Source organism: Taudactylus pleione, unplaced genomic scaffold (assembly GCF_031769625.1).
Source record: "Taudactylus pleione unplaced genomic scaffold, aTauple2 ptg000170l, whole genome shotgun sequence".
In the NCBI taxonomy this organism is placed as follows: Eukaryota; Metazoa; Chordata; class Amphibia; order Anura; family Myobatrachidae; genus Taudactylus; species Taudactylus pleione.
Window position 1 is genome coordinate 2,592,045 of NW_028284572.1, and position 25,068 is coordinate 2,617,112.

A 25,068-nucleotide genomic window follows, 5' to 3' on the forward strand; every position below is an offset into this window, starting at 1 on the left:
CAGTCCTTGCTCTCCCTCTAATAGCCTGCAGCTGCACTCTACTTAGCTGCAGTGGTCTTAGATAAGAATTACAGTTAGCTTATATATATAGTTAGAAATACAAGGCTTACACAAGAGTAAATAGCTTAGGTGTGTAAAGTGTCTAACCGCCATACATGAGGTTGTGTCCAAATACCCTGATAAAGGATTGATCAAATGTGTGTTTTAAATACAAGGGGGATATAAATTAAAATTATAATTGCCTAGGTGAACATATATTTCACTATTACAGACAGCTCGCAAATTAGATGCCAGAATATGGTATAGGAGGTTTGGTGTACAATTCCCTTGCGTGGAGACTGGGAGCTGCTCCAGCAGCTAGAATGAGACCTTAAATTGCTATATGCCATTGCTGAGGTTGGCCAACATGCTTTAAATGCCAGGGCCAATTTTTAGTCCAAGTCCGGCCCAGTCTTTAACTATTATATCATAATGTACATATATCTTGTTGTATTGCCTAGTAGATTGGGTTATTATTATAAACCTAATTAATGACCTGTATGCCCTCTCAGTAATTTCAACGAAATTTGCTGTGCTATATAAGAAACTGTTAGTAAATAAATAATAAATAATGTCAGTTCGTGATAAACCATTGCTGCCAACACTGAAGTTTTGACAGCATCCAAGCACCAGTAAGCAATAAAAGCTTGAAGAGAAAGCAGCTGTTATTGGTGAAGATCTTGGTTCTGGTTCTAAGGATTTATTACATGTGCATAGTGTTAATCTTAACAATATCAGTGTCAGTAACTAAATATCTAGGAAGTATACTTATTGTGCATATACTGTACTATATGCACATATGTTTCCACCATCAGGTTGAGTTAATATCGTAACTAAAACGAAGCATCACACAAGAAATAAGTATTATATGAGCCACTGCTTGATTAAGATTTGAAGCTTAGCTATGAGCAGATGACCTCTACCCACTACAGGAAAATATTAAATGTGTCAGCCTGATGAATAGGCCTGTCTATAACACTATTAACCTGCTTACTCATTCATTATAAGAATACAATCATCAGTAACATTGACAACCTGCTATGGTTTCATCAAGCACATCTATCACATTAACAATGCATCAAGTACACGATTTTATAAGATAGTTTTTTGAAAAATGTCAATTGAATTTTATAAATTAAATAAAACATTATATTCCATTATTAATATCAGTAATCAATACTGTTTTTTGTCATTATTGAATAAAAATGTGAATCCGAATTTCAAATCATTTGTTTTGAGCAATGGGGGACTCTGGAATAAATTTGGTGAACCAAGGGGATGGTGGGCCAAAAAAGTTTGGAAAACAATGCTTTAGGGATTAATAGGTGGCATAGTAGTTATATTTTTATATAGTGTGTTTGTGCATACACCCATCAGCCATAACATTAAAACCACAGACAGGTGAAGTGAATAACATTTATTATCTCATTACAATGGCACCTGTCAAGGGGTGGGATATATTAGGCAGCAAGTGAATACTCTTCTTGAAGTTGATGTGTTAGAAGCAGGAAAAATGGGCAAACGTAGGGATCAGAGAGACTTTGACAAGAACCAAATTGTAATAACTACACAACTGGATTAGAGCATCTCTAGAATGGCAGGTCTTGTGGGTATTACCAGTATGCAGCAGTTAGTGCCTACCAAAAGTTATCCAATGAGGGAATATCGGTGAACTGGTAACAGGGTCATGGGCAACGAAGGCTTGTTGCGTTTGGGAAGCAAAGGCTAGCCAATCTGATTGAATGCCATAGAAGAGTTACTTTAGTACAAATTGCTGAAAAAGTTTATGCTGGCTATAATAGAAAGATGTCAGAACACACAGTAGTGCATTGCAGCTTGTTTCATAGTACATAGCTGTAGGCTGAGTGCCCATACTGACCCTTGTTCACCACCAAAAATGTCTACAATGGGCACATGGGTGTTAGAACTGGACCATGGAGCACTGAATGTAGATGGGCCTGGTTTAATGAGTAACGGGGGGTTTTTTTACATCATGTGGATGGCCAGGTGCATGTGTGTCATTTACCTGGGGTTGCACTATGAGTAGAAGACAAGGCTGTGGAGGCAGTGAGTGGCTTTGGTCAGTGTTCTGCTGGGAAACCTTAGGTCCTGGCATTCATGTAGATGTTACTTTGATACATACCTAAACATTGTTGCAGACCAAGTACACCCCTTCATGGAAACAGTATTCCCTGATGGCAGTGGCCTCTTTCAGCAGGATAATGTGCCCTGCCGCACTGTAAAACTTGTTCAGGAATTGTTTGAGGAACATGACAAAGAGTTCAAGATGTTCACTTGGTCTACAAATTCCCTAGATGTGGGATGTGCTGGAAAAAAGTCTGAGCTATGGATGCCCCACCTCATAATTTACAGTTAAAGGATCTGCTGCTAATGTTTATAGTGCCAGATATCACAGGACAATTTCTAAGGTCTTGTGGAATCCAGGCCTCTCTACAAGTTAGAGCTTTTTTGGCACGACAAGGAGGATCTACACAATCTTAGGCAGGTGGTTTTATGTTATGGCTAATGGATGAGTATACTATGTATAGCTTGATGAAATATTCTAAGCAGGCCCAAAACATTACTATTTCTTGCACCAAATAAACTAGTAAACCAAATAAGCAGTTTAAACATTTGAACTGTTTCCAGAGTGCTATTCCTTTTTGCACATATATCATCAATTTGTTCTGGCACCTCAAAGAATATCTGAGTATCTAAAGTACATACCTTTACCTTTTTAGAGTAACAAGGTAGAAAAGAAAGGCACTCACATACAGGAGTGCAGTGAGGGCAGAACTGGTGAAGTTCATGCTCCATGCACCTGCTCTGGCCAGAGGCACCATCTGAGTCACATTCTTTTTTTTCTGGCCACCACTGACCACAGGGGTCTTGAGATCAAGATGAAGTCCCCAGGACGAAACGCGTTGGGAGAGAGCTTGCCTTGCCTTTTGAACCCATGAATATGCTAATTTCTATCCACCTCGCTCAGATAAGCTATTTATTTTAACCTTTAAAAAAAAAGATTTTTCTATTTTTAAAGTGCTTAGTTTTTTAGACTTTCTCTGATTTTACCCTTCCACAAAAGGGTTTTTTATGTATATGCTGTATGTTTTTATTATGTTTTTCTTCTATCACTGTATATTTTGTATTGATTAAATTGTTAAATTATTTATTTATTAAGCACTGGCACTTTTCATTCATTTTTTAAACCACACAATTGGTTTGAATAATTATATGACTTATGCACGTTTATAAACCAGTCGCTCTATAGTCAACCCACTGTTCTATACATTTTCTAATACTTTTACCAGTACTTATTATTGACCTTGAGCAGACACCCAGATAGAAAGGGCTTGGTTTACATGAAATTCACACGTTTTTTTTATATGGTATATCACTCTTAAATTATTGTATTTATTGCTGGCGCCGTTCCCACCTATTGTTTTGTTCATATATATATATATATATATATATATAGTAACATTTTCTACAATTAATGGTTATGTAAGTTAATAAATAAACTATAGATGCCTCCATTTTCATTCATGTAAAAACTAATTTCAGGCACTAATATGGCTTATAAAAAAGACTCATTGAATGGTATTAAATAACAACAGCTACAGCAGCCTAATTTGAGCCTGTGGCTCCTCACTAAAACTTTCAACGAAGAAAGAAAGAAATAGAATATATATCAAACTTAGGCACTATGCTCATAAAAAGCCAAAGGCATTGGCATGGCAGATACAGTAAAACAATCAAGACGTGTATTAAAATAAATGTAACATTTAATTACTATCAATATAGATTGCATTCTATTGTAATTAGATGTTATATTTATTTTAATACCTGTATCTTGATTGTTATACTGTATCTGCCATGCCTCTGGGATTTCATGAGCGCATTTGCCTTATTTAGATATATATTCCATTCGAATTCAAGCTATATATAAGGAAGGATAGGTTCTCATCCTTGGTATATTCCAATGTTTAAAAAGACTTTAATGCAAGTATTGTGCTGAGAATAATTGACACAATAATTCTTTACAAGTAGTTAAATACTTTCTTAAGCTTATTATGCACCACAGAACATATTATGGACATAATTAGATTGCACTGACTGTATATAGCTGGTCCAAGGGAACAGATAGAAAGTGAAGCTTTTAAATAAAAAAGAACAATTCTGTTTCTTGTCAGACTGAATATTCTTCTACGGGGCAACAAGCTAACGGAAAGGTATATAATGAAACCCGCACAGAACCACTGATTAATGAGAGCTACTGTGGTTTAAAGTTAACAGCAGTGAGATTGCTCTTGCAAATCACCTTGAGAACTCAAAATCAAAAATAATTTATGTCAGCAAGACTACACAAAACCAGTTGATTGAATGTTATGCGGAAGAGATTAAGGAGTGTGATTTTGGAATATGTCAAGAAAGTAAAATATTAAGATGTAATATTTGGTGAAACTTCCTATATTTCCCATAATTCTTAAGTGAGTCTGTTTTGATGTTATGTATACAAGTCACAAAGTCATTGTTGCAATAAAAAAAATCATCTACTTGTTTTTGGAAGTCATCGCCATCATTTAAGCATAAAGTGAATGGCAATGTTCTGGGACAGTTAATCTTTAGACAAATTAAAAGGTTCAATTTGGACCTTGTAGACATGTCTGTTCCCTAATTATAGTCGGGCAGATATAGCTGCAGTTGATAAGATCTGTCACTTGAGGGACACCTTCGAGAGAGTTAAAGTGGAGGTTACCATTATCAACCAATCAGCTCTAACTATCATTTATCTAGCATAGTCTACAAAATGACAGATAGAGGTTGATTGGTTACTATGAACAACTTTTCCGCTTTATCTCTCCCAAAGGTTTTGATACATTGAATATGGGTTGAGGTCTATCAGGCCATAGGTCTAAAAAATCAGATACCCCATCCCCACCCCAAGTATGGGGAATTGGATGATGCAAGTTGGCTTACATGAGCTGTAAAACAGGTGCATGAGAAAATGTAACCACAAAATGTTATTATAGACAATAGGTTTATGTTAAAGTTTAAATTCTGTGTGATATCTAGTGTGGTAAGAAGCAGAGTATTGTCATGTTATCTGAGGGACAGTGAAGGACTGGCCAAAAATGAAGACTCTGACACAGCTGGCTGGCTTAAACACAGTGTAATAAGTAAGTGCAGAATATGTATGATTTTTTTGTTTAAACAATACATATATATACTGTAGATATATATTATGTGCCCAACTGTGTAAATGATCGGAGCGGAGGCTCATCTAAAGTTGGACCCTAGGGGATAAATTTACTAAAGGTCGATTTAGATCGATTTAAAATTGATCTAAATCAATCAACATCAATGGGCTTTCCAATTACAAAATCTGCATATTCATTAGTCTTGCATTTAAGGAAATTGTAGCAAGAGATGCTTAAACTTTGGGATCATGATCCATGTAGCCTTGATCATCTGATCCAGTTATCACAATAGACCCACAGGTCCCTGATGTGGTGGCAGCTTGGATGAGTTAGTTTTCCTCTGCTCCAAGGTGAATCTACAGTTCAGGGAACACAACCAAGAAATTGTTTCTGGTACCATTATCTTCTCCAGCTAGCTCTGGTGATGAGCCTATGTAGATGGGACACTCTAAGCTATCCCAGCAAGAAAGGGAAAATTGTATTAAAAAAAAAACCTGTGTCTGTATTGTGGAGCTCTGGATATTAGGATGGCTGAATGTCCAAAGAAGCTGGGTACCTCCAAAGCCACGATGGAGGAGAGGCAATTCTAGGTTCCATGTGCAACTCTCCACACTTGAAATCATCCATTCGTTTTGCTACCCAGGTATAATTATTCAAGTTCTCTGTGTCACAAATTAGGGCCTTAGCATCCCTCACAAACTCAGATATTCTTTTATTTCTGTTTCCAAGACATCCCAGGGATGTCTCCCTGTGATTAACTAATACTCCTTTTTGCTCATCTGGTCAGCCAGACCAATGGCTATACACCACTTCCTATTTAAACCAGTTCCTGGGTGTAACCCATTGCCTGGACAATGTGTTCCTTTCCCAGGATTGTTCTAGGCTCCAGGTGTACTCCTTGTATCCTGTGATCATGTCCTCTGTAACTCTCTTTGCTACTCTGTGGTTTTCCCACTATTTACCATCTAAGCTGTTCATTGTCACCTGTCAGTGCCGCAGCTTTTATGCTGCTCCAACCACTTCATTCAGTCAGAGAGTATATCGTTACCTGCTTTCCATCTGCTGCTGTGTATCGTCACCTATCAGCGCTGCAGCTTCCACGCTGCATACAGACCTTCTCCAACCATTTCATCCAGCCAAAAAGTATACCGTTACCTGCTTTCCATCTGCCCCTGTGCACCGTCACCTGTCAATGCCGCAGTTTCCACGCAGCATACAGACCTGCTCCAATCACTTAATTCAGTCAGAGAGTATACCGTTACCTGCTTTCCATCTGCCCCTGTGTACCGTCACCTTTCAGCACGGTAGCTACCACGCAGTATATAGACCTGCTCCAACCACCTCATTCAGTCAGAGAGTACACTGTTACTTGCTTTCCATCCTCCATGTGTACAGGGGCGCCGAGCGGGGGGGAGCGGGTACAAATTACCCAGGTCCGGACTTCCTGAGGGGCCCAGCTCCGACACCGCCCTCCCTCCCTAACAGCAGTCCAGCACACAGCGTGTTCTGAGCTACAGTGGGAGACAGCTCGTGGCTACTGAGCAGCAGCCACAGCAGTCTCCTATGCCTGTGGGGGGGAGCCTATCACACTGATCACACCCCCCCTGGCTTTGTGCCAGGCTGAGGGGGCTCAGAGCGCCCCGCCCCACCAGCGCGCAGTGGCACCTTGCCAGCACGCAGCACCACCTCGCGGCGCTGAAAATCTTTTCTTTTTCCTGAAGGGGGTGCAGCCACACCTCCCGCAATTAGGCCATGCACCCTGTTACCCGGGCCCACCGCAGCTCTTGGCGGGCCTGCCTGTGTACCATCACCTATCAGCATGGCAGCTTCCACACTGCATACAGACCTGCTCCAACCACTTCATCCAGCCAGCAAGTATACCGTTACCCACTTTCTATCTGTCGCTGTGTATCATCACCTGTCAGCACGGCAGCTTCCATGCTGCATACCAACTTGCTACTCCTCAGTGCAGAGCCGGCATGTGCAGCTGCGGTTTTCATTCCATCATATCGCTGGGACAGTGCATGCAAGTTACCTATAGTGTATTACTCTGTGCTTGGTAGTTGTTCAGGTTATTGAGTTATACTATTGTGCTGACCTTGTTTTGGTTTCCCTGTGCTGGGTGCTATTGTCTTGGACTGGTTCAGAGAAGGGTGCTAGTTCCAGGACCAGGGTTCAGTGTGCAGTATACAGTCTGTACATCGAGGTGTCCAGTAAGCTGTATTACTTATCCTAACTATCAGTTTCTGAGTTCCTCACTGGGTTCCAGTTCCAGGTGTTGCGTCAGATCAGTACCAGAGTTGCAGCTTCCTCAAGCTATACTCTGACTACATTAGACTCTGATTCCTGGCTTGAGTTCTGAGTTCCAATCTACCAGTACTATATTGTTTTGAGTTTTGGAGGTCACCATTGTCCCTGAAGTGTATACCTGGCCTTGCTGGCCTGCACAGGTCACTAGGCAAGGGGTCACTCAGTGGATCTGGTCTGTTCACTCTGGTTCCAGTTCAGTATCCATGCATATCACAAGTCTGTGGCTCCTACACCGTCCCTAGTGTACCTATACTCCTGTTCATACCCATGAGCCAAAGTAATATTAAGCCACCTCGTTTCCTATGCACATCCGTCATACCTAAGAGTCCCGAGATGTATCTACAGGATACCAAGACTGTGACATTCTGCATTTCTGTATTCAGGAGCAGCATGGAATTTGATAAGCACCCAACTTGCTAAGAGACTAGTCTCAAATTTATTCTATTTGTCATGACATGTATGTCTAATTGGCATTGATGGGAACAATCTCTTGGAAGGAACCATTCTTTTCCTGTTTGAATCAGTTATTCATCATGGGGCATGATATAAAGAGACTCACTTTTCTAAGTGTCCCCCAAGGCTATAAATACAGTGATTTGGGGTTTACACTGGCTTAATATTACATTATCCAAATCTGGATTGGAAGACAGGAGAAGTGTTGTCTTCAGCTTCTGCTTTTTCTGGTGGGTGTTTTAAGAAGGTTATAGCCTGTTACAGAGCTACTTTCAGTTCTTCTGATAAAAAAAACTGCCATACCTCCTCAGTATCTGGCATCTTTAACAAACAACAAGCAGAGAAGTTTCCTCCTCACAGGCCGTGAGACTGTCTGATTGACTTTTTTAATGTTATGCATCTATTAATGTCATTTCTTTTTTAGAACATATAAATTATACATATTATATTCCATTCTATTTCGGTATTAATTAATATTTATTATATATGTATTAGTTTTTTTCTATAATCTTTCATTGTACTGTGCTTTTATGTGTGTCCCATTCTGACTACTGCCAATTATTGTCCTCTTATTTATATATATTTCTGGTATTTTGATTGTTCTCATTCATATTTTTAATAAGATATGGATATTTCATTCACCCAGGTGTTTGGAGTGCGGGATGCACTACTGCTATGATTGTGGTCTTTGAGTCTAAATATATCTCAGTGACAGCATTTATACCACTTATGCTTCCTGTTAGTTACATATTTTTTACATATTTTTAATGTTATTTTTCCATTATATATTTTCTATACTACAGTACACACTGGTTTATAATGTGGATAGTATGCCACTTTTGGAGTACTTTACATATAAATAATTTTTTATTTTAGATTTTAATTTAATATGTTTTTTAAAAAATGTTTGTGTCCTATTTGATTATTATCATTTTATATTTACTTATTTACACCATTGTTTCTCTATTTTATTTATACACATCCGACATGTCATATTGTTCACTGTTTAATTTGATCTCTATAATGTCTTAGTAGTGTGGCAGAACAGTATATATGTGCCCTTTATTCTCTGGGCCTGATTCAGACCTGCTCGCTAGATGCGTTCACATGCAGCCGTCAGCTGCCAAAGTATGAAAATCCCGCGATAGCACTGCAAGGCATTAGCACGCACACTTTGTCTTGGCGTGCGATCGTGGTGTGTATTTAGATGCCCACCGACCTGTCTTAAGACTCCCACTTTCCCTTAGTAATACATGTCATCTCCAGGAAGTGTATACAACAAACGGTAACATCGAGTACCATCGGACCCATACCTAGTACTTGTGGCTGACCATACCCTACCGCAAGCACTGCAAGTGCTTCAGTGTGTAATTCAGCCATGTGACGTGTATTATAATGCTCCATCTTAATTATGAACGCCTCTGAAATGGTGTTAAGATGCACAGACATGCCTGCGTTTGCACCACCACACCCCCGTTTCTATCGACCATCCTCTGTCACCACCCACAAACGGCTCGTCCTGTCACTCATTCTAGCGAGGCAGCCATCTGCAGCGTGCAAGCACTTCCCAATCGCATGAACTGGATCGAGCACACGCATTGCGACTTCTATGCATGCACAGTTTGCAAACATTGGCTCGCTACGAGCGTATGCAGCCTATCGAACAGGTCTGAACCCTTCAATCTGATGATTTTACAAAGGGTTAATACACACCTGCATGAGTGTAATTGAGACATGAGGTATTTATACTCCTCACTAAGGGTGATGACTATTTCCTCTGAAGAATGACCAGAAAGACTCGGCCGAGAAACGCGTTAAAATTTTACTACAACGTCATCTGAAGATGGTGAATGCTCCAGCAGTCAAGCAAATATAGCTTGATGATTTAGGTCCCCATACTAGTGTATGGGGACAGTGGGCCACATCGAAAGAAAAAGGTAAACAGGAGATACAGTATCTATGCTGCTGTATCTCATGCGTTACCTTTATGGTGAATAGCCCTAAAACTTAATTTCTTAAAAATTTTAATTTTCATCTGCTTTTGTAGAAATTAAGTGATAATGAATAGACCCCTAAGAGACATACATATCACCTTGTCATTTATTGGTCTGTTTAAAGCAGTCATAAACACAGCGAAGTGAAAGGAGATGTTTTAATAGTTCACACCTGTCACAATGATTACGCTAACAATCCCTCTTCCTAATCCAGCAGCTGGATTGTTACATTTTATTGCTGCAACAACATCCTGCAACATTGTTGCTTTATTTTTAATTGTGGAATTTCTACTGAGACTTGTTTTTCTGGAGGGCTGTTTATTTGTGTGAATTAAGATATACACTTGAGCATTAAGGGCTCTATTTATTAACATTACTTTTACTAAAATAAAGTGAAAAAGGGTGTTTTCACACCCTTTTCACATTATTTTAGTATCACCTATAGTTATTACAGGGCAATTGGAGTAGAATTCGTAAAATTCTACTCCAACCCCTAAGTATCACTTATTTTTAGCAATCAGATCGCATTTCCCATAATTGTAATGGGAAATGTGATCTGTCTGGTAGTTACTAAATCTAAATTGTGAAAAAAATACCTAGGGAGGCCCTGTGATAATAACACCACCTGGAGGTGGCATTATCCAGGGTCTCCGCCTGTTACCGGACTCCTACTCTGCTCTAACGGGGAGAGCAGAGCCGGGAGTCGGTCCCAGTAATCAGCTGTGTGGTCTAAACAGACCACAAGCTGATTCAATGCAAAAAAAAAAAAATAGTAAAAACAAATGAACTTACCTGACTCCAAGGACCGGTTATCGGGGCTCCGGGTGATGTCCTCCCTCTGGTCAGTTGGTCTCCCATGCTGCACTCTGGCCCAGTCATCGGGTGATCGGGTCCCAGTGCAGTATGGGATATCTGTATAAACTGAGGGAAAAGGGGAAATTGGGAAAAAGATTCTGCACAAGAGAAAAGGTTAATTACCGTTAATGTAAATGTAAATTACCAACTATAAATACAAATCACTTATACAAACCTCTTTTTATAATTAAAGTGGTTGGCGGTGCTCCCAAAAGTCAAGTATTTTCAAGCAGAGAGAATATTCCCTGCACAGGCAGGCAAAGTAGACTCTTTGTTGGGGCACTCTTTAATAATTGTATGAAAAATTAATGATATGATGGATTACTAATAAAACAACAATTTTAATGATTCACTTGTTAAAATATTGGTGCTAAGAGCACTAAATTACATGACAAGACAAAAGACAAACATTAAACATATAATAAAAATGATAAATCATGTCTAAAGAATTTGATCAAAATTCTTATTGCAGGAAATTGATGGGCGAAAATATATAATTAATCTCTCATGAAGAGAGATAAAGGTGGCTGGCAGACACAGACAAGGTAAGTATAAACAAATGATTCCAAATAAGCAAGTTATTCCTTACTAATAGTAACCAACACCACCTTTATATCCAGTATAAACACCTGTAGTTTCTGGACTAACGTTGTGACGTAAACCACATACTATGTCCAACTGTTTCTGAATAATAGGTTGAAATACCTCAGTATCTTAAATTCATGGAACACAATTAGGTTAATACTCAGTGCTATAGAGCTACTTATTTGAACCTTGTATCCAGTATGTAATCAAATTAACATAATGTGCGACAGTAATTGGGTCATATGTATTCAGTGCATATCAAGAGAAATGATTCTTAAGATTGTGCGTTGATATAAATAGCACCATAGATCATCACTTGGTTGATGTCAAGGTAGGTATAAATATCAACCATACATCTGATAAATACATTTATGCATAATGCAAAAATAATTTTTTGGCTGAAAGAAGGAAAGTAGGCATATGAGATTGCTCTCCACTTCTGCTTTCACTCAGGATGAGTGCAAGCCGAGTGATGAGAGAGTGGGGAGTTTTGTGTCCATAGAAACAACAGGGTAGTGGTATATGTTAAAGATCTGTGGGTGTTAGGTGGGCTCTGTTACCAAAGCATTGCAGAGTTCCAAATGCGCCCCAGATCAGTCAATCTGCTACCAGAGGGGATAGAAAGGTACCTGTACATTCGTGTGTTGTCTACAAGCAGGAGATAGTCTGCACTGCACTGCCTTCTGCCGTCTGATCAGCTATGAAAGAAATCCTGCAGCAAGCTTGTGTGTGCTGTACATCGTCTGTAGCGTGTTGCAGTGGCGATCACATGACGACGATCAGCTGACCGGGCCTACGATGACGGGCGTTTCGCCTGAAGGCTTGTTCACAATAGGAGTCCCCAGAAGTATCCTAGCAGGGGTGTATCTAGGGGTCCAATCGCCCCTGGAAAAGTAATGGACTGGCGCCCCCCTCCCCCGATATTTTCTGAATAAATACTCTTTTCTTATAACGTCTCTACAGGCAGCCTTCCTTCTGTATCCCTAGCCAACCCCCATGTTTTATCAGCCAGCACCCCCTTCTGTTTCTTCAGGCAGACCCTTTTTGTCTGCACAGCATCCCCATCTTCCTCCTGTCTCCCCAGCCATCCCTCTCCTGTCTCCCCAGTCATCACCCTCCTGTCTCTCCAGTCATCACCCACCTGTCTCCCCAGCCCCACTGCACCATCCCACTTCTGTGTCCCCAGTCAGCCCCCTCCTGTCTCCCCAGCCATTACCCTGCCTGTAATGCAGGGCTCCAGTCCCTGGCCCATGGATCCAGCCCCCTGCTCCAGTCCCTGGACCCCTGGATCCAGCTCCAGGATCCAGACACTGGTCCCCACCATCCAGCCACCAGCCCCCTGTAGCCCACCAATACTTACAAACTTCAGCCTGTGGCTCGGCGGCTCCTCAGTGCAGCAGCAGCAGCGATGAGACACACATCATGACATGACATTACATGTGCAGAGGTGTAGCATGGAGCCATGGTGCCTGGAGCATGCCTATGCTAGCCCCCACCCCCACTCCAAGGGCCAGTGTGTGTTCCATGGTTGCTTGGACAGTCCGGACGGAAGAGCTGGATTATCATTTCATGGAGCTCTAGGAAAGTTAAAGATTCAGGGAACCTCCCCCATTTGATCCGCCCCTGCAGTTTGGGAATAGCCCAGCCTTTGTCATTTTTACTGACATTTACCCTATTGGTGTGGGCCTGTTGGTACATCCAGCAGACATCCAGCCCACCCTCTGAGTCCAGGCCCGCATACCTCTATGCCATTTTTAATTTTTTTAAAATCAATCAAGTGACCTTTGTACAAAACAAATTAATTTATTGTGTTTATTCGGACCCAAGAGACAAACCACACTCAATAAATCAGAATAATATTTATTAAATACACCTGGATTAAATATCCCTAAATCAATCACAGCATGTGCTAAAACCAAATAAATAAATAAAATAAAATAAAAGAAATTCTCTGTGGAGAAAGAAACGCGTTAGAGTGTTCCTGGAGTAAAACCTGCTATTCCTGTCCTGCCGCACTTATTTGGAGTGATCCGTGCACACTGCTGCCCTGAAACTGACAGTGGATGAAGACCTGACTCTGTAATCTGCTGCGGCCGTTGGAGCTCCGGAGTTGAATTGCTCAGTCACTGCAGAGTGCCTCCGTTGAGCCCCATCTACTCTTCACGGGAGATTTGCCAGGTCCCGCTAGCCGCTTCACTTACCAGCCATGCTACCGCAACGGATTTCGGCAGACTACTGAGCGGGGACATGGGACTCCGCATGTAACCACGATCTCGTCTACAGTTTTTGCAGTTGCAGAGGGATCCACGGCTAAGCTGCTGCACGCTGAGCTGGACATGGATTAAAGTTTACAAGGTGAGCTTCACCTGCTCATTATTCTCCAGCCCTTTGATCCTAGGTGGGCTACGGGAGAGTATATCAGTACACACCATATCTGTCTCCACTTGGCACAGGGAACATTTATTGCACAGCTTGTCACCTCTCAACACTGTGAAGGCTTTATTACACTTGTAGCTATAATTGGAGACTATTAATCAGCTACAGTGTTACGAACTACAGACGATTGTCATAAGTGAGTTGATTATGGACATTACATCATCCGAAATTAGGCCACCATTGTTTTACACATCTTTAAGATCACACATCTGAAGAGAGGATATCAGATGAAATATCAAATTTAAGCCACATTACTGGATGAGATTAGAATATTCAGTTACTGCTTCATTAGAGGATTTGTCTCTTCTATTTTATTAATTCGTTTGGTTTTACCACATGCTGTGATTGATTTAGGGATATTTAATCCAGGTGTATTTAATAAATATTATTCTGATTCATTGAGTGTGGTTTGTCTCTTGGGTCTGGATAGACACACATGCGCTATCCCTCTTTTTGCATTTGTTCATAATTCCTTTTTTGGAATTAGGGTGTTGGAGGACCCCTGGATCGGCTGCTGGTCGCAATCATATTACAGAGTGGTGGGCGCCCTTACCCATTCTTTAATTTATTATGTTACCTAAACCAACCAATTGCACATTTCCTTCTATCTGTACTTCCTTGTGTCTGTCCGTGCTTCTATCTTTTCCTCCTTCTGCCTCTCTGTGTCTCTATATGTACCCCCTACTGATTCTATACCCCATATTTGTCTCTGTGCCCACTTCTGCATCTCTGTGCCTCTATATGTATCCCAAAGTCATCTCTGTGCCTCTATCTGTGCTCCATTCTGCCTCTGTGTCTCTTTCTGTACCCCCTTCAGTCTCTGTGTGTACCCCCTATTCTTTCTGTGCCTTTAACTGTACCCTATTCGGCCTGTCTGTACACTGTATTCCTTTCACTGTCATTATATGTGCACCCTTCTGCCTCTATCTGTACCCCCTATTCCTCTCTGTGCCTCTATCTGTACCCCCTCCCCCTTGCTAAATTCCCAGGTGCCTGTTGAATGCAGCTTACCTGCTCCAGTAGTGCAGCAGTGTCCAGTGGACAAGTTGTGGATTAATTGGTCCTGATGGATGGCACCCTCAATGGTGGGTAGGTGCGTCCTAGGCACCTCCTCTCTCCAGTACAATCTCCTGTGCACTGCACTGCAGTCTCCACCCATCTGAAGTCATATGTGGGTGCATGTGACGTCAGACGCATGACTCGGGTTGGGAGCGCAGAGGGGGGAAGCTTACGTGGCTTTGGCTGTCTGATTAGACAGCTGTGACCTGTCTAAGGCCAGGCAGTATGTGTTGAAGCGGAGTCAGGCTCCGGCGCACCCTCTATCCTTTACGGCACCTGAAGCTTGCGCTACACCGGAGCTGCCCTCCCTACGCCCCTGACTGTACCAGGCAGCCACCGTCAAGTGATGGCGGCTGCCCGAACCTTGACATCTAGGAACTTCCTAGATGTCAAGGTCCGGGCAGCTGCCATTGCTTGCGGCTGCCTGGTACAATAGAATAAATAAAGTTGTTTTTTATTTTAACAAGGCACTCTTGACATCATGATGTCCAGGGCCGGATTAAAGGGCGACAGGGGCGATCGTCCCTGGTCCCCCACACCTGAAAAGCCAACACACCCAGCCATCAGGGTTAAGTGAACCGGAGGAGACGGAACCAGTTCCGCCTCCTCCGGACACCTAATCCGCAGGGAGGCACCATTGACCAGGCGCCTGCTGAGATTGTAACCAGCAGGCGCTCGGCTCCTTCCCCGCAGCGGCAGCCAGAGCCGGAGGCTAGAGCTCACTCGTGAGCTCTGGCTTCCGGCTCATGCAGTGCACTATGGGAGAGACGTCATGACTCTCCCATAGTGCAGAGGAGCAGCTGGGTGGACCAGAAGGCAGCGGGAGCCGGGGTTAAGGTAAGTATGAGGTTTTTTTCTTTTTAGCGCAAGCGGCTTTTCCATTGAGGGCATTGCTCGGGATTAATACTGGGGGGCATTACTACAGGGGGCATAACAGGGGGGGGCATTACTACTGAGGGCATTGCTCAGGGGGGGCATTGCTACTGGGGGGCATTACTACAGGGGGCATTACTGGGGGGGTGCATTACTGAGGGCCTTGCTCAGGGGGGCATTACTACAGGGATCATTACTGGGGGGGCATCACTACTGAGGGCATTGCTTGGGGGGGCATTATGACTGAGGGCATTACTACAGTAGGCATTACTGGGGGGACATTACTCAGCATTAATACAGGGGGCATTACTCGGGAAGGGGCATTACTACAGGGGGCATTACGGGGGGGGCATTACTACTGGGGGGGCATTACTACATGGGGCATTACTCAGGAAGGGGCATTACTACAGGGGGCATTACCACTAGGGGCATTACTATTGGGGGCACCATTTCTGGGGGCATTACTATTGGGGACTAATTGAAGGTAGGGCATTACTACTGGGGTACTAGTACAGAGGGAGCATTACTATTAGGGGCACTAATACAGGGGCATTTATACAGAGGGTACTACTACAGGGGGCATTACTACTGGTGCCACTACCACAGGGGGTATGACTACTGGGGCACAACTAAAGGGGTATTACTACTGAGGACATTTATACAGGGAGCATTACTATTGGGGACACTACTACTGGGGGCATAACTACTGGGGGCATTGCATAGGGGGCACTGCATAAGAGGCAACACTCCTGGGGCACTACTACTGGGTGCACTGCATAAAGGGCACCACTACTGTGGGCTCTGCAAATGGGGCACTACGACAGTGGACACTGACACTACTGGGGTCCCCATTGTGCATACCTCCAGTTTGTCACATTTTTATAGGGGCCCCCACAGACCTTAATCCGGCCCTGATGATGTCATGTGCGTCTCATCATCAACCTTTGGGAGTAGATAAAAGGTCAGAACTTTCGGATTATCTACGGTGAGGAATGCAAGTTCTTGTTTCGTGATCGTGCCCTCCTGAGCTGCTCTATTGATAATCATATTCTAATACTCTTTATAATTATCTAAGGGACTAAGAAGAAGTCTCTTGTAACAATTAATGTTGTTAAATTGTCTGTTGGTTTCTTCAATATATTGAGGAAACCAACAGACAACTTAACAACATTAATTGTTACAAGAGACTTCTTAGTCCCTTAGAGAATTATAAAGAGTATTAGAATATGATTATCAATAGAGCAGCTCAGGAGGGCACGATCACGAAACAAGAACTTGCATTCCTCACCGTAGATAATCCAAAAGTTCCAACCTTTTTTCTACTCCCAAAGGTTGACAAAAACTTACAAAAACCGCCAGACAGACCCATCGTGTCTGGGATTGGGAGCTTAACAGAAAAAGCAAGTAATTTTATTGACACTCACCTTCGCCAACATGTGATAGGTTTACCATCCTATGTACAAGACACCACCGATGTGCTAAGAAGAATTCATGAAATTCATCTTAACGAAAATGATTTACTAATTAGCATTGACGTAGAATCACTGTACACTAGCATAGGGCATGAGCAAGGTATAGAGGCTGTGAGATACTTCCTTAATATGGAAGGACCAAATGATTTTCACAATTTTCTTCTGAAACTCTTGCACTTTGTGTTATATAAAAATTTCTTCACTTTTGATGATCACTTTTTTCTGCAAATAAGAGGTACTGCGATGGGGGCAGCCTGTGCCCCCATGTATGCAAACCTTTTCTTGGGATGGTGGGAACGTGAAATCGTTTTTGGAGATAATAATGAACACTATACGCAACACATTATGTCTTGGCTACGATATATAGATGACATCCTGTTGATATGGGATGGCACCAGAGAACAAGTTGAAGACTTTATGAATGATCTTAATGTGAATAATGTCAATCTGAAATTCACATATGAAGCAAGCCATACGGCCATCTCCTTTCTGGACTTGAAGCTATACAGAGATGAGAGTGACATCTTGGCAACGGAACTTTACAGGAAGGACATGGCCACCAATAGCTTGTTACATTATTCAAGCTTTCATTTTCTCCCTACTTTGGATAACATCCCCAAAGGTGAATTCCTAAGACTTAGGAGTAATTGCTCTGATGATAGCACCTTCAAGACCCAGAGTCTGGAATTAAAAGACCGATTAAGGTAATGTGGATACAGCAGAAGAATTATAAAAAGAGCATTTAACAATGTTTCTCAAATCAAAAGGGACTCGCTAATTTTTTGGAGAAAGATTCCCAAAAAGAGCAATAACATCAGATTTGAGGGAAATTTCTGCACTAATTGGAGAGACATCAAACAAAGAATTCAGAAACATTGGCACATCTTGCTGTCAGATCCTGATCTTGCCTCAAAATTAGACCGGAATGTTTCAATGAGTTGGAGAAGATCCCCTAATTTGAGGGATAAGTTGGTGAGAAGTCATTACACCAAATACCCCCCTAAAAAATCAACAACAATTGGAACGTATCCATGTGGTTCTTGCAAAATCTGTAATCACATCCACAATATAAACAAAATTGAGGACAGATACGGCAATATGATACCGTTAAAATATTACATCAACTGTCGTACCAAGAATGTGGTTTATTGTATTGAGTGTCCTTGTGAGATGAGATACGTGGGAATGACTACACATATGTTGAAAGAAAGAATATTGGAACACATGGGCATGATCAGGAATGCACAGCAAGACATGTTGAAGATGAAACAACTGACCACTGTAGCCCAGCATTTTCACCAAAAGCATAATAACTCGTATAAGGACATGAAGATTTATGGTTTAGAAACCATAAATTTGGGAATTAGAGGAGGAGACATTACCAAGGCACTCCTGAAAAAAGAGAGTTATTGGACTTTTAAGTTGAACAGCACTGCATCCCATGGTATGAATGAACACATCAATTTTAGTGTTTTTCTTTAAATATAGTAAGACCCTCTGAGTTCATAAATATGGATATCTTCATCGGCATGAGGAAGATGCATCTATACACACAATATATAAAAAAATCTTTTTCACATGCTATTCATCACGGTAATCACTGATTCATCACATTACTGTATAATTTTATTATCATATTTATTCAATATTTATTATTCAATATTTATTACAGCCATCACTATGACCCATTTTCACTTTATTTTTATTCTTTTCACTTCATTGAATGCATATTAACACAATGTTATTCCACTAGGTTGCACATTTTTCATGGAGCTCTTTTGCTATTATTCATCAAACCCCCCCTTTTTTTTCAAACACATTGGTTAGGGAGCGATGCATCTATATTTAAGGGATAATCTGTATTTCTCTAATATACCTTCTTTTTCTACCTATTTAAATAATTGAATCACCTGTGGAATATTTGACATTTAAATAAATTGACACAATAGATAGAGTGCATGGACACATAATTGTATATATATTGTATATATGTATTTTATATGTATACATTATATATTTATAATTTGTTACTGCCTGGTAGATAACTTATATTACTGCTATTTGTATTCTGTTTTCAATAATACTTAATATAGTTTTTTCGTTGTTCTACTAATCATAAGTTCCAATCTGGTTAGGATTGAATGAACTCTCCACCGTTTACTAAGCTAAAATACAGCCAAATTAGGATTGGCTGAAACAGCTATCATTCATTCTAACATCACATTGATAGGCCAACCTCATGGCTGATAGATTATTGGCCAGAGGAAACATCAATCAAAACTACGAGGTCCGGATTGGCCAGCCCACGTGTAAATACTGACATGTGGAGCGAGGATACTTCTGGGGACTCCTTTTGTGAACAAGCCTTTGGGCGAAATGCGCGTCATCGTAGGCCCGATCAGCTGACCGTTGTCACGTGATCGCCACTGTGCAACACGCTACAGACGCTTTACAGCACACACTAGCTGCTGCAGGATTTCTTTCACAGCTGATCAGACGGCAGCACAGCGCAGACTATCTCCTGCTTGTAGACAACACACGAATGTACAGGAACCTTTCTATCCCCTCTGGTAGCAGATTGACTGATCTGGGGCGCATTTGTAGCTCTGCAATGCTTTGGTAACAGAGCCCACCTAACACCCACAGATCTTTAACATATATCACTACCCTGTTGTTTCTATGGACACAAAACTCCCCACTCTCTCATCACTCGGCTTGCACCCATCCTGAGTGAAAGCAGAAGTGGAGAGCAATCTCATTTGTCTACTTTCCTTCTTTCAGCCAAAAAATTATTTTTGTATTATGCATAAATGTGTTTATCAGATGTATGGTTGATATTTATACCTACCTTGAAAAGCAACCAAGTGATGATCTATGATGCTATTTATATCAACGCACAATCTTAAGAATCATTTCTCTTGATATGCACTGAATACATATGACCCAATTACTGTTGCACATTATGTTAATTTGATTACATACTGGATACAAGGTTCAAATAAGTAGCTCTATAGCACTGAGTATTAACCTAATTGTGTTCCATGAATTTAAGATACTGAGGTATTTCAACCTATTATTCAGAAACAGTTGGACATACTATGTGGTTTACGTCACAATGTTAGTCCAGAAACTACAGGTGTTTATACTGAATATAAAGGCGGTGTTGGTTACTATTAGCAAGGAATAACTTGCTTATTTGGAATCATTTGTTTATACTTACCTTGTTTGTGTCTGCCAGCCACCTTTATCTCTCTTTATGAGAGATTGATTATATATATTTTCGCCCATCAATTTCCTGCAATAAGAATATTGATCAAATTCTTTAGACAGGATTTATCATTTTTATTATATGTTTAATGTTTGTCTTTTGTCTTGTCATGTAATTTAGTGCTCTTAGCACCAATATTTTAACAAGTGAATCATTAAAATTGTTCTTTTATTATTAATCCATCCTCTCATTAATTTTTCAAACAATTATTAAAGAGTGCCCCAACAAAGAGTCTACTTGGCCTGCCTGTGCAGGGAATATTCTTTCAGTATGGGATATCACCTGACCAGAGGCATGGAGGACTTCACCGGAGGCCCAGATCATACAGTTAAGTGTAATTAAGGGAGGGGGCATTCGCGGGGGGGAGGGGGGTCATGGGGGGGGCTGCGATCACGGGAGGGGGCTTAGTGCCAGGGGCGGGGCTTAGCGTCAGAGGGGGTGGCAGCGGCGGCTGGTTGGCGCATGCGCAGGCACTTTGTCATGGTATTTTTTCCGAAAATACCGTGACTAGTGTGCGGATGGGATTTGCAGGGACAGAGCTTTTCCGCAAGCTCTGTCCCTGCAAGGGATTTGTAGTAAATCCCTGTGATATTGCCTGAATTTGCAATGCGAATTCAGTCGTTAATATCACACTACAATCTGCATTCAATATGCGAATTGTAGTAAATAGAGCCCTAAATCATTTTATTATACTTTTATGTCCTTGCTCCCTTTATCATTTAAACATTGTTATATTCATGGTGGTTTTACACTATATTAATTATCAAAATATTTATAGTTTTTACCATTTAGTAATGCTAATTATATCTGTTTGCGCTCCCAGTATCTTTTTCTTTTAGTCCCTGGGAAGACTGCACATAGGGGTCATGTCTACCCTTGGTTTCTTCCAGAGACATAAGCTGCAGTATGTATGATAACATAAAGGAGAATATAAAGTTTAGATTTATAAATAAACCTTCCTCTCCTGCAGCAGCTGTGTTCTTTTTTATTGGGAAAAAGGACAAAATTCTTTATCCCTGCATTAACTAACATGGCATGGTATCCTCTACCCTCATCTCCAAGCTCTTTGATCATCTTAAGGGGCCAAAGTTTTCACCACACTGGACTGCAATCTCATTTGCATCAGAGCAGCTGATGAATAGGAAACCACATTTAATACCAGATATGGCCATCTTCTCTATAAGTACAAAGTTGTTTATCTGGATGACATCTTGATCTTATCCAAAACCCTCTTTCCTATCATCTCCATGTTCATGGGGTATTGCAATGTCTGAGAGATAACCATTGTTTGAACAAACCTCCATTCTCTTATTTTGGGTATATCTTATCTGGACAGATGAACCTGGAGAAAGTCAAGGCTAAACTGGAATGGCCTCAACATTCTGGTATGAAAGCAACTGAGCATTTCCTTGCTTCTTTCTATAGGAGGAAAGTCCTCACAGTAGCACTGCTGGTACAGAGTCTGGCAGTGAATTACTTTCACCATACTATTACCGGAAAAGGTGTTATTTAAAGAGCTTGTGAGATAGCTGCATATCATTGCAGCTGTCCCAGCACTGGAGCAATGATAAATAGAAATTACTAAGAGACTAGATTAAATTGCAGCAATTTAGATTGTTAATTTGCATGGTGCAATTATTGTACATTTTACTGATTAATAGGTCTCAAATGCTGGGTACACACTGCACGATATATCATTCATACAGGAGATTAACTATAGATCATTCCATGCAGATATATATCGTGTTGGCCATGCAGCACAGCAAATGTAATATATCTGAAAGATATATTGTGCCCATCTGCCTGTGTGTACGGGCGTCTGACCAACCGACCCATTATGCTGGCCACAAGATCCAGCAACAGTTGCACCATAACTGGGCGGGCAAATTTAAATGCCCGTTCCGTTGTGATGTCTGGCCAGACATATTGAGTGGCTGATTGGTAAGTGTGTATGCTTACCAAATCGGTCGCTCGGTCAGGTGTGTACCCCGCATAAGGGTTTGCACTGCAGTTCCCTGATTATAGTTGATAAGTGTAAACAAACTATTGCAACTATTGTATATGTTGTTTCAGTGCACTTAGTGGAATTTCTCCTGCAGATTCCAAATTTATGGTCTAATTATTCTGTAATGGTCTGAAGTCAGAATCAGAGTCCAGTGGCTTGAAGGCAGGAAGGCCAACCTATGTTCACTGTAATCAAGAATGGCAGGAGACAGCTGGATTTGGTATATAGGAAACAGATCAATGCAAAGGTTTCAGGTAGCGGCAAAGTCGAGACAAGCCGGTGACAGTTCACAAGTTGTGGGTGACAGAAGGCAGAATACTATAGTAAATTGCAGCAACTACATTGCTGGCAGGAACACAATAATCAGGCAAGGAGAAAGTGACAGTGAGTGGCTTTTATAGGAAATCAGCGATTGAAGTTAGAACATGCTAGAAAGTCCGAATAACAATTAGATTGAGGTTAGACGCAGAGGCAAAGTGCTGTCCAACCGCCAGAATAGCTCAGTCAGCAGAGAAGCAAACTCCAGAGACAGGAGCCTTAAAATCAAACCCTGACACATCAACTAGGTCCAAAAAGAGAAGCCTGCACTATGCACTACTGAGCATTTTATTTAAGAGAAGCATGTCAGAAAAAAGCAAACCCAGTATTCATTAGTAGATTATTACTACCAGTGTATAAACTGCTGACAGTTCCATGATCAGTTCTGAAATTGAGCATACATTTAATTCCATTCATTTTGTCATATTCATTGTCAGGCTAGTCCAAGCACATGTCAGACAAAGGTATTTGATAAATATAAAATGTTCAAATAAAATATAGAAGTGTAAATAAATTAAATAATATGCTGTGTTTTTCCTGGCTTTTGCTGCAGGCAAGTCGTGCGTTGCAAACAATGAAAAATGTTTTTCTGATGGGGTCTTGCAGTCACTTCCCACAACATTTCCTGCATTAGAATATATACAAAACAGTGCACCTGATAATATCATGTTGTTCAAGACTGAAGTAAATATCACAGTTTGAAGACTCTCTTTTCTAAATTCCTATTAATGCCTGCATACTATTTTCTTCATAAATCAATAGTCCTTGAGCTCTTTATGTAGGTTCACTCACATCTTTAGATAGACACCTACTGTTAAGAGCTTTTCACTGCTGCTTGGCTTTTAAATCACCAGACTTCTTTTTAATCCCTTCTCAATCATTCTTGCATTGCTATTGAAATTTCAGTCAACAATTATCGAGTGGCTTTGTATAAACATTGGGTGCAAATCGACAGTTTTATAAAATACCAATGAACCATTTTTCAGATGGACTGACTAAATGTGCTGCCTATTTTCTCTAATAATCGCAGTGTAAACTGAAGTGAACTTTGGTTTACACTAGACATCAACCCATACTAATCTTAACTTTTTATATATTTCAGGGATATAAATAACAAATTTCATGCCGATTGAAATGTAAAAAGGAAATTTTTTCCCTAAGTGGAATTTCCACTTTAATTAAATTCCAATTAAATAAAATTTTCCAGAAGAAGACAAAAAAAACTAATACAATGAATTATTAATTTTTGCTTAAAGCTGGGTACACACTGACAGATACATTGGCCGATCAATTGTTTGGCCAATGTATCTGCTGCCCGTCGGGCAGTGTGTACCCGTGATATGTTGGTGAACGTCGGCATTCACCGACATATTGCAGATATGTCTGCAGACATATCTGTCCATCTGCAGGTGTGTACGAGTGATCTGCAAACCACCCGTACACACACAGCGGCAGCCACGGGGAGGGGGGTGGGACACACCCCCCCGCCCACCGGGACACACCCCCTGGTCGCTGGGACCTGCGGGCAGGCACAGATGATGGTTGTTCAGTGTGTACGAACAATGAGTAATCTGCAGGTATATCTGTATAGTGTGTACCCACCTTTAGATAATGATAAAGACTCCTTGCTGGAAAAATTATAATCAAATATAATAAAACGCCAATATGACCTTAATTTCAGTGGACCTCAAAAGTATGCCTAGTTAAAAATATATATAAAAATCCAAACTTCTTATAAAGGATTCCATTTAACATTGATACTTCTTGCCAGCGGCATATTTAGTTTATTATTACTTTGATACTAATGAATATGCCATTGGTATTTAACATAACTTATCTGTCTAGAGAAGTCCAGTGATTTCCCCCTCCTCGTCAGTGCCCTCCGCTGCATTAGGCTGCCAGCGACAGGCTAATGACTAATGCTCATGTGTGACTTCCGATTGCATATACGCATTGTGCTACAGCCCTATGGGGACTCAGCAAAGAATGGAAGGTTTCACTGAAGCTGGAAAGGCTTTTGCCAAGTCCCCATTGCTGGTAATGGCGTATATAGATGACGCAAATAGTATAGTAAGAAAGTAAGATCAGTTTACTGCTGTTTCCTAAATACTGATTGGAGGTCGTAACCCCTTTAAGGAGTGCTAAAGGGGTTATGGCTCATTCTTAAATAGAACCCTAAGCCTGTTTTCATTGACAAAAC